The sequence below is a fragment of the Petaurus breviceps genome, unplaced genomic scaffold (genome assembly GCF_028583685.1).
Source record: "Petaurus breviceps papuanus isolate PSGF00001 unplaced genomic scaffold, PetGlider_PUasm1.0 183, whole genome shotgun sequence".
NCBI lineage: Eukaryota > Metazoa > Chordata > Mammalia > Diprotodontia > Petauridae > Petaurus > Petaurus breviceps.
In genome coordinates, this window is record NW_027185791.1 from 17,863,919 (window position 1) to 17,879,662 (window position 15,744).

Genomic DNA, 15,744 nt, shown 5'->3' on the forward strand with positions numbered 1-15,744 from the left:
AACTTTGATTATGTCATTTACTTCTAAGATTCCCCCAGTCTTGGACAATCCATTTAAAGAATTTATCCCCCACCCAAGCCTGAGCAGAAGAGATTCCACCTTAGATCAGAAATCTGCTCTAATTGGGTAGAGTAGCAATACCCAGAATTAAGAAAATGTTAATCCTGTCTTCTGTCAGCCCTGTCCTTGAAAGGTTGGACAAGGACATAGGGCAAGGAAAAGAAGCTTGGGTCTCCCCAATTTTAATAATGGGCTATTCGCATGAATGAATTTTCTCTCCCAACTTTAAAGTGTGGGTAGGAATTCGTTAGCAGTCACAGAAAAGGAAGATAGATGGTTTCAGAAGAGGGATTTGCCTATGGCAGAATCCACAATCCCTACACCCTCTGGTCCCGACCACTTATCAGACAAGACATTTGCTATTTATGTTAGCTTTATATTGATATCTCAATTTAAATTTTAGGAATGAATTCATCTTGTTTTCTCCATTAATGTCTACACAGGAACAACTAACTATGGCTGGATTGTGAATAGCACTCAGTTTGTGGAATGGCCTCCTCTGCCCCTGGAAATCTGGAAGTGGAAAAGCGGGGTCTGGCTCTGCTTCTCAGGGTGGCCTGCTTGGGACTGTGTTCCATATATGTCTCAGGAAGCAATACAGAGAGAGCCAGATGAGCATAAAAGCCCAGAGAGCCAGGTGGAGTCAGCATCACACTTAAGGCATCACCCCCATGGCATCAGCTTCTCTGTGATCAGCTGCGTGGATTGCTTTTCCCTGAAGAGAATGAAACATGACAGTCCAAGACCACTTCCTTCCCACTTGCGGTTCAGCCTTTGGTTCTTAGTTGGCCTTCTTTGTTGTAGGGGAAATTTACTTAGAATCATCTCCTTACCATGACCCCAGCAGCCTCCATCCCCAGAGGGAAAGACATTTCCTGAGTAATTGTGGAAGGCTGCAGGAGGAAAGTCAGGAGAATTTAATATTTTTAGAAGATTCCCTTACCCTTATAAAAAAGTATTGAGTTTTTTCTTCCCACCTGTGATTGTAATGTCAGGCACATGGGAACTATTTAGTCCCAGGATGATCATTAAAAAAAAGAGAGATCAGACATCCCACAGATTCATAATAATGACATTATTCATAGTTGATATTTATAAAGTGCTGGAAGGAACCTCAGAGACCCTTTAACCCAACCCCTCATTTTACAGGTGAGGAAACTGATCCACAGGGTGGTAAAGTGACTTACTCAAGGTCCTACAGGAAGTAACTGTCAGAAACAGATTTAAACTGAAGTCCTTGGACTTTCAGAACCAATGATCATTACACTCTATGTAATATATAGTATATTATATTATAGTACATTATATAATATACAGTACATTATATGATATATAGTCAGTCAGAGACAGAGTGAGGGGGAAAGATGGATGGAAAAAGGTACTGTTTTTGTCTTTCTTTAGATCTTCAGCATTTAGCACAATGCCTGGAACATAGTAGATGCATAATAAATGCATGCTGAATGCTTAATCATGTGATCTTCCCCCTCCCAGCTCAATGATTGATTCACTTTACTTTAAAATATTTTTTAATGACTAGAGCTATTCAAATAACACAATTGTCTGGTTAACATTGAACTTTAAATACATTTTTCCATCCATCTTTCTGAACAGAGGTGTTCACCTTTCTTAGAACTTCTAAACTGCTTCCAAGGACTGCTCCGATTGAAATGACCACCAGTATATTCCCTTTTCTTATATTTTAGAATTAACTTGAGAATTTATTGGATATTTCCATTTTCATTTAGATTGTTGTCAGGATCAAATTAGATACTGTATGTAAAATGTTTGTGAACTTTAACCTTTTCTCTCTCTGTCCCTCTTCCCTCCTTTCTCTCCCTCTCTCCCTCCCTCATTCCGTCTCTCTCTGTCTCTCCCCGTTTCTCTCTGTCTGTCTCCTCTACTCCTCCCCCCCACACTGTCTCCCTCCCTCCCTCTCTCTCTGTCTCTGACTGTAGGTCTGTCTTTCTCTGGTCATTGCTGCATCTTGGATTCTGAAGATAAAATGCAGGATGGATTTCATTTTGATATGTTTTAAGAAAGTTTAAGTTTTTGTGATGAAGATTCCCCTGGTTTACTCATCTTAAGTAATTTATCACAAACTATAATTTAGGTTTGGAAACTGATTTTAAATGTGTTAAACTCTTTTCCTTCTCTTGTGAAATCCAGATACCTCACAAAAAAGAAGAATGTGAATCATATCCCCTTGAGGAAATGATGTTGGTTGCTCTGACTTACCTTGGAGATGTTTTCCAGGGTCATATCCTGAACTGTGGCCTCTGGGAATGGAACTGTCATAAACCATAATACTGGGATTAGCACATTGGATCTATCTCTCCATGATGTCATTGTTAAAAGCCCTTCTGACAATGGGAAGAGGGCTAAGGTTGGGGAGTGAGGACCATGAGAGTTTCCTGTATTAAGTAAGGATAGCAGGGACACTTGGAATACATATAGCTAACAGGTGTCGGAACATCTGCTGATATCCAATATGGTTTTCTTGAATAGCATTTTGCAAGTTTAATTAAGTCAAGGAATGTTGTCTACAACTGATCTCACTATATTCTTATAACTGAAAAATGAGCCAGGGCAGAGAGATGTTCCATTAATTCTTTTTGGTACAGTTCTGTAATTTTGCTTCCCAGAAACATCTTCTCTTCAGATGTACTGACAGAAGTAAGAATTTACAAAGCATACAAATAATTAATGGATTTTTTTGAGGGTGGGGAATCAATTTATACATTTTATGTTGAAAAACAGCCTGGTATCAAATGGATAGAGCGTAGGTGTTTGAGTCATAATAACCTGGGCTCTAGTCCTAGATCTGGTTATGTGATTTGGGACAAATACCATAAAGTCTTCATGCTCCCAGGCAACCAAGACCCTAAGTGACCAAAAAGCTTCTGATTAGTTTTAGTGAATGGAATTTCCTTACTGTGGAGCTCCTTATACTATGAAATCACAAGTCTTGTCTCTCCTGCTCCCCTCCCCTTTCTTCTTCTCCCTGTATAGTGGAAACCAAATGTGTCTTTTTAAGTATCTTAAAGAATTATATACATGGATGCAACGTGAAATAAGCTGAAACAGGAAAACTACATATATATATGCATATGTATGTATATACATGTGTGTATACACACATAAAGACCACACAATATCAATAGAAAAGACAATGACAATAGAAACTGGAAACTGAAATTAGAATGACCAAGGCTGGCTTCCAGGGAGAGGGATGAGAAGATACTTACCGCTACTGCTTTGGATGTAATGCCAACCTTTTCTACGTGTCTTTTTCTCTTCTTGGCTACTTTTTCTTATCAGGGAGAGTTTTCTGGAGTGTTTGTGTGAAGCAGGGATGGAGCGAAAGATGCATTGGGAAATTTAGATGATAATAAAAACAAAAGATATCAAGAAAAATGTATCTTGTTAAAAAGAGTAAATCTGGTAACGGAGACTTTTTCTTCTACAAGTGATGAAGAAGTTCTATTTGGCACAGGCCAAAGACCCTGCAAACAATACATCTTGCCCAAAAGAGTGAAAATGTTTATATGAGGCAGGGCTTTCAGGTAATTTGTGAAAAAAAAAAATACACACCAAGAGCTGTCAGATAACAAAAACGAACTGTTTTCATTTGTCTTCTATTGGCAAAACTAACTATTGATTTGTTTAAATGATTTAATTCTAACATTTAGTAAATGAGTGGTTAGAATGGCAGATCTGGAATTTAAAAAACTTCTCTTCCCGAGTTCAAATCTGCCCTTGGATACCTTACAAGCTGTGTGACTGTGTGGTAAGTCACTTAGCCCTGTTTGCCCCAGTTTGCTCATCTGGAAAATGACAAACCACTCCTGTATCTCTGTCAAGATGGGGTGTCACAAAGAGTTGGACATGGCTAGAACTACTGAGCAACAGGAACATATTTGAAATTCACATTTTTTTTTTTTTTTGCATTTCACACATGGATCTAGATGTGCTTTTATGAGCTAACAACACATTTAAATGAGAAAGTTCTCTGTGGTGCCTCTCCTTGCCCCCATCTCATTCTTTTCTAACTGGACAATCTGGCTTCTGACCTTATGAGTCAAATGAAACTACCCCCCCTAAAGTTACCAGTGATCTCTTAATTGACAATCTAATGTCGTTCTCTTAATCTTCAACCTTCTTGACCTCTGCAACATTTGGCACCATTAAGCACCTACTTTCCTCTCTGGGTTTTTGTGACACTGCTTTGTTAACTCTCTTCTGTTCTATGTCATTTCTTCTCAGCCTTCTTTCCAGATTCTTCATGCATGGCATGCCTACTAACCACAGGTGTCCCCTACGGCTCTGTCTTGATCCCTCTTCTCTTCTCTCTATAGTATTTTGCTTGGTGATTTAATCAGCTCCCACAGGTTCAGTTATTACCTCTTGATGATAATTTTCAGATCTATATATCCAGCTCTAGTCTCTCTCCTGAGCTACATATAGTCTTGTGCAGAGGTACTGAAAACATGGCCACAGGCTATACGGAATCTGCAACATTTCTGAGTGTGGCCTGAATCAGATCAAAATGTCATTGGTGTATTAATTTAGAATATATATACATATATACATATATATATATTCTCTACGGTTGGGGGGGAAGAAAAAAGAAAAAAAGAAATGTACATGATAATTTTGTTGTATATTTGAAAGGAATAACAAGTTGTGCATAGTGGATTTGCAATTTCATGTGGAATAATCTTTTTATTGTACAATGTTATGGAAATGCTTGTTTTAGTTTATTAGTGAAAAATAAAATTATATATAAAATATATATGTGTGTATACGTATGTATGTATTCATGTGTGGTTTTTTGTGTGTGTGGTTTTCTAAGTCATTATCACTAAATCACAATTTAGTGGCCCTATTTGAATTTGATGCTACTGGTCTTGTGTCACCAACTGTCTTTTGGACATCTTAAACTAGATGTCCTGGGGCCATCTCAAACTTAAAATATCCAAAACAGAACTTATTATCTTTCTCCCCAAACCCTCCTCTCTTCTGAACTTTTCTATTACTCAGAACCCTAGCCTCAGTGTCTATCTTAGCTCCTCTCCCTCTGTATCTCCTGTTGTCAGAGTTGGTGATTTCTGCTTCTACAATTCCTCTCCAGTACACCCCTTTCCCTCCTCTGTCTCTGCCCCCACTCTGGCATCGGCTTTCATGACTTCATGCAAGTACTATTGCAACAGCTTGCTGATGGATCACCTGGCCTCAAGTCTCTCCCAACTGCAGTCTGTTCTCTATTTAGTTAACACAGTGATCTTCTGAAAGTGCAGATCTGACTGTGTAATCCTCTAAAGTCAGTAAGGACGATGTCTCCTTAGCACCTTCAGGATAAAATCTGAACTCTTCTGTTTGGCACTGAAAGCTATTCATAACCTGGCCTCTTCCTACCTTTTCTGTCTTGTACTTTAATCTCTTTCATTTACTCTACACTCCAGCATCATTGACTTAATTACTGTAAATTACATAGTGCACTCCAAATTCCCTTTCTCTTCATTTGCACTGGCTGTCCACCATGCTTGAAAATTCTTTCTACTTGACCCAACCATTTAGTTTCCTCTGATTCCTTCAAAAATCTCAAATTCCACCTTCTGTAGGAGGGTTTTTCTGGTCCTGGCAGCTATTACTCCCTCAGATTATCTTCTATATCTATTGATCTTAAATCATACCTAATTATTTACACATGAATGTGAACTTCTGGAGGGCAGGGGCCATGTTTTTTTTTTTTTTTGGTACCTCCAGCACTTGGCATATAGTGTTTGTTGAAAAACTGATTTATTAACACACATTTAAAAAAAATTAAAAATCATAACTATTCAAAGGCTATATTTTTCTTGAACTGGTGATTAGGTAAGTGCAATTTAAATCCTATTTTATATTCATTGCTTCAAGTAGCTTCAGCAGTACATGGATGTCCTGAGACTGGGCTTTGTACTCATAGGTAGGTCTTATTAGTGACATTCATTAAAATTTACCTTCTATTTCAAGCAAAATAATGTATACATTTACAGGTAATACTGAGATAGACTTCTCTTGTTAGTAGGTCCTTTTACAACCAGGGGTCAACCATACTCCTTCCCCCACCCACAAATTTTTGTTGTTCAGTCCTATCTGTTTCTTTGTGACTGCATTTAGGATTTTATTGGTAAAGACACTGGAGTGGTTTTTCTTCTCCAGCTCATTTTTACAGATGACAAAAATGAGGCAAACAGTGTTAAGTGACTTGCCCAGGGTCACATAGCTAGTAAGTGTCTAAGGCCAGATTTGAAGTCAGGTCTTCCTGATTCGAGACCCAGTGCTCTATCTACTGTGCTGCCTAGCTTTCCCCTTCCACAGATTCTCACAGTAAAAGAGACAGAATTAAAGCTACCTTTTGCCACTGAACTTCAATGATTCAGGAAGAAAGAATGAGACCGACAACTTTGTGCAACTTCTGTCTCGCTCACAAGTTAAGACATCTCCCCATGATATCATTACTCCTCTCTGAAAACAAGGATGAAAAATATTTTTCTGATAAGTAGTTTCTTATCTGTCTCTATCAAAACCTTTAATCTTCAGGGTTTAAATAAACATCAAGTTTAATGCTTATGTAATTTCTTAACAATGTAACAAATAATAACACAAGGACCAAAGTGACATTGCTGTGGCTATGAGAAAGATCACCTCTAACCATTACTATTTTTAAATTTCTCCTCACTTCTAATTGCAGCCCCACCATTCAGTTCACCCAAAACACCAACAAAAATCTCTTCTCAGAAATTCTCTCCATTTTGCTTCACGAGGTAAGCTGAACATTCTCTTGGAAAAGAAGCTCTTTCTTCATCTTCTTTGTTTCTGTCTTCACAGTTTTTCTCCACCATTTCTCTTAATACTTTTTCCAGAATAAGAATGAAAATGTCAGGCCTTCAAGATTCTCTTCTCTTAAAGAGAGAGAGTAGCCATAGCCACAGTGCCTGTGGGGGAGACTATGAAGCTGGTATTGAAGGCTCTACTCCAGGAAAGAGTCCCTTGAATCAGTGACCCAATGGACTCTAAGCAGTTACAGGCAAAGACTGTTTTTCACTGTGTCTTTATTTCCCCAGTGCTTGGACATAGTATATGCTTAATGCATGCTTGATAAATTAGACTGTCTGAGATTGGATCTCAACCCTCATTAGGATTTGCATTTTTTTCCAATTTGGTAGGACCACTTTTGATTTTGGTAGGACCACCTTAGCTCATCTCTGCATTTCATGGGTTTGTTGGGGAGTGGAAAAGAAATACCAATGGGGCTTAACACTGTTAGTCACAGTATCTCCCTCACAGACGGAGGGAAGTGTTTGGAAACCTTATCTTGAAGTACCAGAAAAAATATGAATTATTATACTTGTTACTAATACATCCTTAGTCTGTCCCTCACCAGAGATTTTAGAACTTACTGGAGAATTCCTGCATGTGTAATGTTGTGAATTGGCTCCAAGACTGCCTGCTAAGCATCATGGAACCTGATATTTCCTGGGCAACCTTGGGCAAGTCACTGAATGTCTCTGGTCCTCAGTTTCCTGATTTTTAAAATGAATGGGTTGGAATCAATGATCTCCAAGGTCCCTTTTTCCTCTAAATTACGTGAATTTTGGGATCTTCCTCTAAACTTAATGAGAACTTAAAAAAAAATCAAACCTAAAACCAAACCGTGAGGTTATTTTCTTCTGAAGTGTAATAAGGTTTAACAACGATCAATTAATCAAAAGCATTTATCAAGCTCTTAATATGAGCCAGGCATTGAGGATGCAATGGCAGCTACATAGCAGTCTCTACCCTGAAGGAGGGAGCAGGATCTCCTTTGCTGGTCCAGGAAGCTTGTCCAGCGACTCCCTCATTAAACACTGTGTTACTGCACTGCTGCTAGTTTGCATTTCTGCAGCCCCCAGCTTGTCCCAGGAGCTCCTCCTTTGTTTGCTGCTCCATCTGGAGCCAGCAGATTTCCTAATGCATATAGTTCCTTGGTGGGAGCGCTGGGCTATGGAACTACACAGGCTTCCTGCTGGGGCATCCGAATCTGAGTGCACCCAACCAGTTTGCTTCTGCCTGTCTCACTTGTGGGGCACTGAGCCTGGAGTCAGGAAGATCTGAACTCAAATCCCACATACATCTTAGTTGTATGACCCTGGGCATGTCACTTAATCTCCACTAACTTCGGTTTCCTAACTACAAAATGGGGGTAATAACACACCTACCTGATAGGGTTGTTGTGAGGACTGAACAAGATAATATCTGTAAAGTGCTGAGCATAGTTCCTGGTATACAGTAGGCATTATGTAAGTGCTTGTTCCCTTTTCTTCCCCCATTATGGCTCTCTAACTCTCTCTGTCTCCCTCTGTCTCCCTCTGTCTCTGTCTCTGTCTCTGTCTCTGTCTCTGTCTCTCTCTCTCTCTCTCTCTCTCTCTCCTTCCCTCTCTCTCTCTGTCTCTCTCTCCCTCTCTCTCTGGCTCTGGCTCTGGCTCTCTCTCTTTCTCATTCCCTCTGTCTCTCTGTCTCTCCCTCTGTGGCAATTTAAAAGAACTCTAGGGGCTACTTCATCTATGAGACATCACCAATGACAAAACAAAGACCTGTTTTAGCCTGATTTTAACAGAATCTCATATCTTTAAAGAGTTAAGATGGAGTAAGGGCTCCACTGGGCTCTCATATGTACTATCTGCAAGTGAAGGCTTAAAACTTCCTTTGAAATAAGTTAGCCCATCTTAGGGATGAAAAAACTTCGATCCAGAGAGTAGAAGTGATTTTCCCAAGACCACATAGCTAATCACTGGCAAAATCAGAATTGGAACCCAATACTTCCAACTCCCATTCCGTTGTTCTTTTTGGCCATTATTTTTCTTTATGCAAAATTGGTTCATAAATCTCATCACATTTTAGGTTTTCCTGTATTATCAAACTTGTACAATTTTAAAAAGATTAATATTTTCATTATTTCATACATGTTTTCAAAATATGAACCAGGCTTCATTATTGTTTTCTTAGGACTGACACAAAAGCTAAGTGCTGTGAGACCATACCCCGAATTTTAGACACTGGGTTCCTAATGAACTTCACATTGTAACGACTCCTTTGCATACTAGATATCTGAAAGAGAGCTCATTCAGATTTGCATTCTTTTAAAAATTTCTTTGACTATACCTCCCTTATAGGAATGTAAGGATTTTTTTTCTCTTATATTAGCTGATATCCCTTTTACTTTTATAGAATGCTTCATGGTTTAGGTCATATTTCCATGTTCATTGACTTATTCCCAATAGCAACCCTGTGAATTAGGTGGGTTCGTATTATGATTCCTCTTTTTCAGATGGAGAAAAGGAAGTTCAAAAGCAAAAGCAAGTCTTCCAAAGCCATCGGGTTAGTAAACGGTAAAGCAATATTTGAAGTTAAGTCTTCCAACGCTTACTCAAGTACATTTTCCGCTACTCTGGAGGCGTTATGGTATAGCACTCGCTTAGTGGTCGGGAAGCCTGAGCCTCAGAGTCCTTACCTGTAAAGTAGGGGATAATCATATCTGTACTACTTTTGTTGAGTGGAATCAGTTGTGTCCAATTCTTTGCGACTCTATTTGGAGTTATCTTGGCAAAGATACTGGAGTGGTTTGCCATTGCCTTCTCCAGTTCATTTTACAGATGAGGAAACTGAGGTAGAAAGGATGAAGTGACTTGCCCAGGGTCACACAGCTAGTAAGAGTCTGAGGCCAGATCTGAACTCAAGAAGATGAGTCTTCCTGACTCCAGGCCCAGCACTTTATGCACTGCATCACTTCGTTACCCCTGCAGCACAATTATTGTGAGGAAAGTACTTTGAAAACAATAAAGTGACATCAACATGAACCATTTTTGTCACACGAAGTTTCCTGTCCAATTACAATAAAGTTGTCCTATGTTGACAGAAAAACATGAACACTGTATATTGCATATGTAGTAACTGGATTACATTCTGAGTCATTGCAAAAGAAGAAAAATAATCAACAAATTGACCATAAAACAAAAAGAATATAGATTCTACTTGAATATCCAAGAGCCATGGATTTCCCTAGAGTCTCACCATGACCCATTAGGTCTAGGTGTCCCCATTTATATGGGAAGAAACTATTTTAAGATGGAGTTCTTAGTTTTAACTGGCATCTTCATAACCTTGGCAGGAGAAGCTCGGACCATTCAGCATTTGGCTTCTCTCATCTTTTCCCAATGTGCCTTTTGTCGTGTTATTTACTCAGACTTTCCCTTCAAATTTGGACTGATGCAAATTGTGCCGTCACATCAGGCATCTAAACCCAGACTCCTGCTTAGCACTAACCCCGTGTTTACGCTCCCCATTAAAGACCTCACTTTGGGGAAAATATAGAGGGAGTGAAATGGTCTCTGACAGCTGTGAACTGCAGAAAAAAGAGCTCTATTGTTCAAAGACCTGCCTTTCATATAAGCCAAATACTGAGGACTGAAGTATGGCAAATGTTAATTGGCTATAAACTTAACAAGGACTGGTTTTCCTTGTTTCCCTCCCATTGGTTTTTTTTTTCCCATTGGCCTTTTTCCCCCTCATCTGCTACAAACTAGAAGTCTTGGTAGCATCTACTCCTACTGTATTTCCATTTTTTTTGGCTTTTCAAGTTCTTTTCCCCCAGTAATTCTGGAAAAGTTCTTTTTCCAAAAGTCTTTTTTTTCCTACTTTCCTTTTCTTTTAGGATAAAAGACTTGGACTTAGGGGGAGGAGGCTCAAGACCTCTGAGATTGGGAGTTAATTGGCTTCTTTATCAGCTACCTAAGATGCTTCTTTCTTTGTGAGCTATAAACTATTGACTCTTCTAGCTCATTTTTTCAAAGGCTAGAAAGGTCAAAATTTATTACTTTTACCCTTCAATGCCTTTACTAAATCCTGGTCTCAGTGTGTGACCCTGGCATGAAGGTGATCGTTATCTTTCAGAATATGCCCACAGAATGTGAGCGCTTACCTTATTCTGCCAAGAGGGATCGGCTTCATTGTGGGCCTGGCAAATGGCCTGTGTGTTTGTCGTACAAACAACAGTCACAGCACACATGACAGACTGAAAATTTCGAATATATGTGTGTTAATATAACAATAAATAGTACATGTCTGTAGAGGAGAATCTAATAAAAATCAATGTGTTTGTACAGTATTGTGTTCTACTTAATACCGTACAGACACCTTTGTCTTTACTGGGCCTCCCAATCAGAAGTGTGCTACTTTTATCTAAGTAATCAAAATGCTCAGAGACTCTTGAACTTTGTAAGAGGTTTCACTGTATATAGAAGTTGTCCTGTAGCACAGGAGAAGGGAAAATTTGTGAAACTCATGCAGATGCAGGCTCCATATGTATGCTGGATATAGTAAATATTATGTAATATATAATATAATAAACGTATATCATATGTAATAAATGCATACATATGAATGTGTGTCTGTCTTTCTTTATGTGTTAGTGGTGGTGATGTTGATGGTGGTGGAACTTTCTCTGGTACACAGAGGCCAAACCACTTTCTGCACTGACATGATGGAATAATATATGCTTTTCACTTTGATAGTTGAGACATATAGAACAAGCTAGGGTGGGGGGAAGAAGATGAAGGGGGAGCAGAAAGGGAGCCTTTTCTTATCCTAGGAAGAAGGGACCAGGGCTAGCTATCTTGTTCATTTACCCTCCACACAGCTACCAAATTGGTATACTAAAACACATATCTGATTACATCACTCTTCTACTCAATAAACTCAAATGACTTTTTGTTGACTATGGAATCAAATAGGATTTAATATTCATCTCATCCTTTTATAATTTAATAAGCTTTATCAAGAATATTATTATTAGTATGGTAGTACTTATATAATTTATAAATAAGTAAACATACATATGCAGCAGAGGTGTAGGGTCAACACTTACACATAGTCTAATTACAGGAATTGCCCCTCTCTCCATTTGCTAATAGCTCATTTTTCTTGATCATTCTTATGTAAAGTGCTAAGGCAATCAAGGGATATATATTGTATTTCCTTACTAATTGTTGAAATTGTAACATTTCTCACTAGTTAATAAAGTAGCTTTCAGTTTCCACCTCAATTTATTAAATATAATTTCTTTAACAAACTGGAAAAACTAGGTGTTTACTCATCTCTCTACATATATGTGTATATATGTCTGTCTGTCCATCCATCCATCCATCCATCCATCCATCCATCCATCCATCCATCCATCCATCCATCCATCCATCCATCCATCCATCCATCCATCTACCTACCTGTCTGTCTATCTATCGACCTACCTACCTACCTACCTATCTATCTATCTATCTATCTATCTATCTATCTATCTATCTATCTATCTATCTATCTATCTATCTATCATCTATCTACCCATTTATCTATCCATCTATCTATCATCTAAATCCCTAATTTCCTAGGCTTAAAAAAAGCCAGACAAGGTTACTGGCTATGCTATTTATTAAGTCTGTAGCAATCAATAAAACAAAGACTCAAATAATTATGTACAACATATCAGGTGTGAGAAAAATCTCAACCAGTCACCTTGTAGATGCTTTTCCAAAGCCAGTATTCTCTTAGTTCAGTTTTGAAGTTGGCACAAAAGAAGACACTGTAAGTCATTGAACATTTGACAAAGGAGATTTACTTTGTCCCAACACAGCAAAAACGCGCAGAAAGATACAGAGGTATTTAGCCTCTCTGGATGCAGTCCCCTTGTTTCCATCTGGAAACTATCTGATCAGGATGTTACAGAGTATGGCTACTTGAGTGGTTTCAGGCATCCTCTAAGTCTGGGAGACCCAACTACACTCAGCTGGGACCTTTGATGTCCTCAGACCAGGAAGTTTCATCACAGAAGATGGGGCCAAGTAGGATGAGTGGAGGGGAGAAAGCAGCATTAGACTGGGAAGTCAGGGAAGTTGCAAAATGCTGGTCTGATCATATACCTTTAACCATCACTAACAGTCCTACATTTACTTCTCTCAGAATAACAATCTCTTCTCAAGAATTCTTTTCATGTTTTTTTTTTCTCAAGACAAGTGTGAAACCAAGTTCTTTAAAGAAAGAAATTCTTTTCATTTGTTTTCTCTGTTCTCCAGTAATCTCAGTTAATAATTCCTATGGAATAGGCAATAAATTTTGTCTCCTCACAGACTCCTTATATAATAGAATGATGGTTTAAATTGGAACTAACCAAGATTCCATTATCTCTTAAAGATACAATACATCCCTGAGGGGGTATGCAAGTCAAGACATCACTGTCCTGAAGTCATTGGTCCTCTTTGAGAAAGAAAGACTATAACTTGTGAGTAGTAGTAATTGCCCCCCCTGGGGGACCCAATAGGTCAGTTCTGGTTGGGCGATGCATCTATTCCTTCTTTCTCCTCCTCCTGCTCCTGCTCCTCCTCCTCCTTCTCTGTTGTCCATGTGGGGAGTCATACCCTTACACGTGGGTGCTCTGTCCAAAGGAATATAAAGTTTGATTGCAAGGTATCTTAGGGTTTGGGGCTAGATGTTTTTTCTTCTGTACTTATTTATTCTATCATTTTCTAAAAACTAGAACAATTAACTCTTTCATCTCATTTAATATTTCTTTAAATATAACTCTGAAAAACCAGACTTTGATAAAGCTCATTGGGAGCTATTTGACTGTCTTTAAACCCAAATCACTCTGGCTTTCATTGATTGGCTAATGATAGACCCTAGCCCAAGCCTAACTTGTTAATTGCTTTGATTTTGATGTCTCAGAGTGAGTGTAAATAGCAATTGTTTCTGTTCTGATAAAAAACTCTGAGGGTCTTCCCCTCCCTGATTCTTTTGTGAATGCAAAGTAGATCATCTTTTGCCTCAGTTCTTACCTAGTCTTTAACTACTGAATGGGTGTTGCCTTGGACAAACTGAGACCTAGGAAAGACCTTAGCTTGAAGAAGCCTGGGTCTTCCATTACATCTGGGGCCATATCCAGATGTCCTGACCTATGTCTTGCTACTGGACTCTGAGGCTGGAGGAGAGAGTGAGGCTGAAGACAGTTCACTTGTAAGTCAAGACATTACCTTGCTGATGTCATTGGTCCAGAGGCACAACAACAAGTAGCCCAAATTGGTGTTGCATATATAATGGGAGTACATATTCATTTTTTTAATTGATAGGAATTCACAATCAAAAAAGTTTGGAATTCACTGAACTAGGTAAAAAATTCACTCATGAGTTAAAGTAAAAATTGTCTGAGGAGATCAGTGTGAATGCTCAGAGAACTCACTGACAACTTAAATTTTTAATATTATGCACTAAAGATGGAAGCAAGGATAGATAACAGAGGATAAATAGAAGAAGATGGCACTGTCCTATAGAAATAGCATCAGGATTACTAATGTTTGATGAAGTGATGTTGGCAAAGGATGGTATGGACCACAAAAAGGTTTTTTTAGAGACTTGGTGGGGGAAGGGGTAAGAGGATCAAAGAAGGACTATTATTTGGGGCAAATGGGATGGTAATAATTGACAACAGAGAAAAGGCAGAGCTACTCAATTCTCACATTTGCTTTTGTTTTTTTGGGCCAAGAACAATGATCAAACAAAAATGACTACTCTCAGTAAGCTTAACACAGCACTCTCCTAGTTTAGGTTTGATAATGGAATGAAAACACTTACAAATCACTAAACAGTGAACAACTTTTAATTTACTTTTACTTTGCTCTAAGACTGTAAGGATGTACAACAACGATATGAGGACATTTCGATTCTCTGGATATTGCCCTCTTCCCCCCTTCCCCCCCCCCAGTCTTTTTAGGAAAATGTATCTAGTTATCAGGATATGGTACAAATATGTATAGTTATGCAAACAAAATTCCCATATTTAGCCATGTCAAAAAAAAAAGAAAGGAAGGAAGAAAAGAAAACATGCGTTAATCTGCACTGAGTCCATCATCTCTCTGTCTGGAGAAGGATAGCATGATTCAAGAGTCCATCGAAATTGAGATTAAATTGTTGGGTTGATCAGAATTCCCAAAGTCTTTCAACGTTGTTTATCTTCATGATGTTGCTGTTATTATGTAAATTATTTTCCTGGTTTTACTTACTTCACTTTGTATCAGTTCATGCAAGTCTTTCTAGATTTTTCTGAAACCATCTTCTTCATAATTTCTTAGAGCCGTATTCCATCACATTCATGTTCCATAACTCATTCAGTCATTCCTCAAGTAATAGGCAGTTTCCAATTCTTTGCCACCACTAAAAGAGCTGCTATATATATATATTTTTATATTTATGGGACCTTTTCCTCTTGCTTTGATCTCTTTAGGGATTAGACCTAATAGTAGTGTTGAGTCAAAAGGAATGCACAGTTTAGTAGCTTTTTGGATATAGTTCAAAATTGTTTTCCAGAATCACTTTATGTGATCTGTAATTGCTTTATGTCCAGTGCATTGCGTTAGTTTTCCCACAGCCTCCAAATGACAAAAAAATTGTCCTTTTACTTTTTTATCCAGTTAGCCCATCAGATGGGTATGAGATGGAAACTTGGAGTTGTTTTAATTTATATTTTTCTAATTATTAGTGATTTAGAACATTTTTTTCATATGGCTATTGATAACTTAGAATTCATCTGAAAACTGTCTATTCATATCCTTTGACAATTCATCT

General features: G+C 38.4%; 1 long non-coding RNA gene across 1 annotated transcript in view; it reads right to left on the minus strand.

The window, feature by feature from the left end:
* Nucleotides 1-415: 415 nt before the first annotated feature.
* The window catches only part of LOC138161137 (uncharacterized), a 29,633-nt gene continuing 14,304 nt past the window's right edge, over nt 416-15,744 (minus strand). Inside the window, exons 3-4 of the long non-coding RNA XR_011168284.1 lie at nt 2,296-2,348; nt 416-953 (exon numbers count right to left, since the gene is read on the minus strand). This is a non-coding gene — a long non-coding RNA (uncharacterized lncRNA). The remainder of the gene's footprint in view (nt 954-2,295; nt 2,349-15,744) is intronic.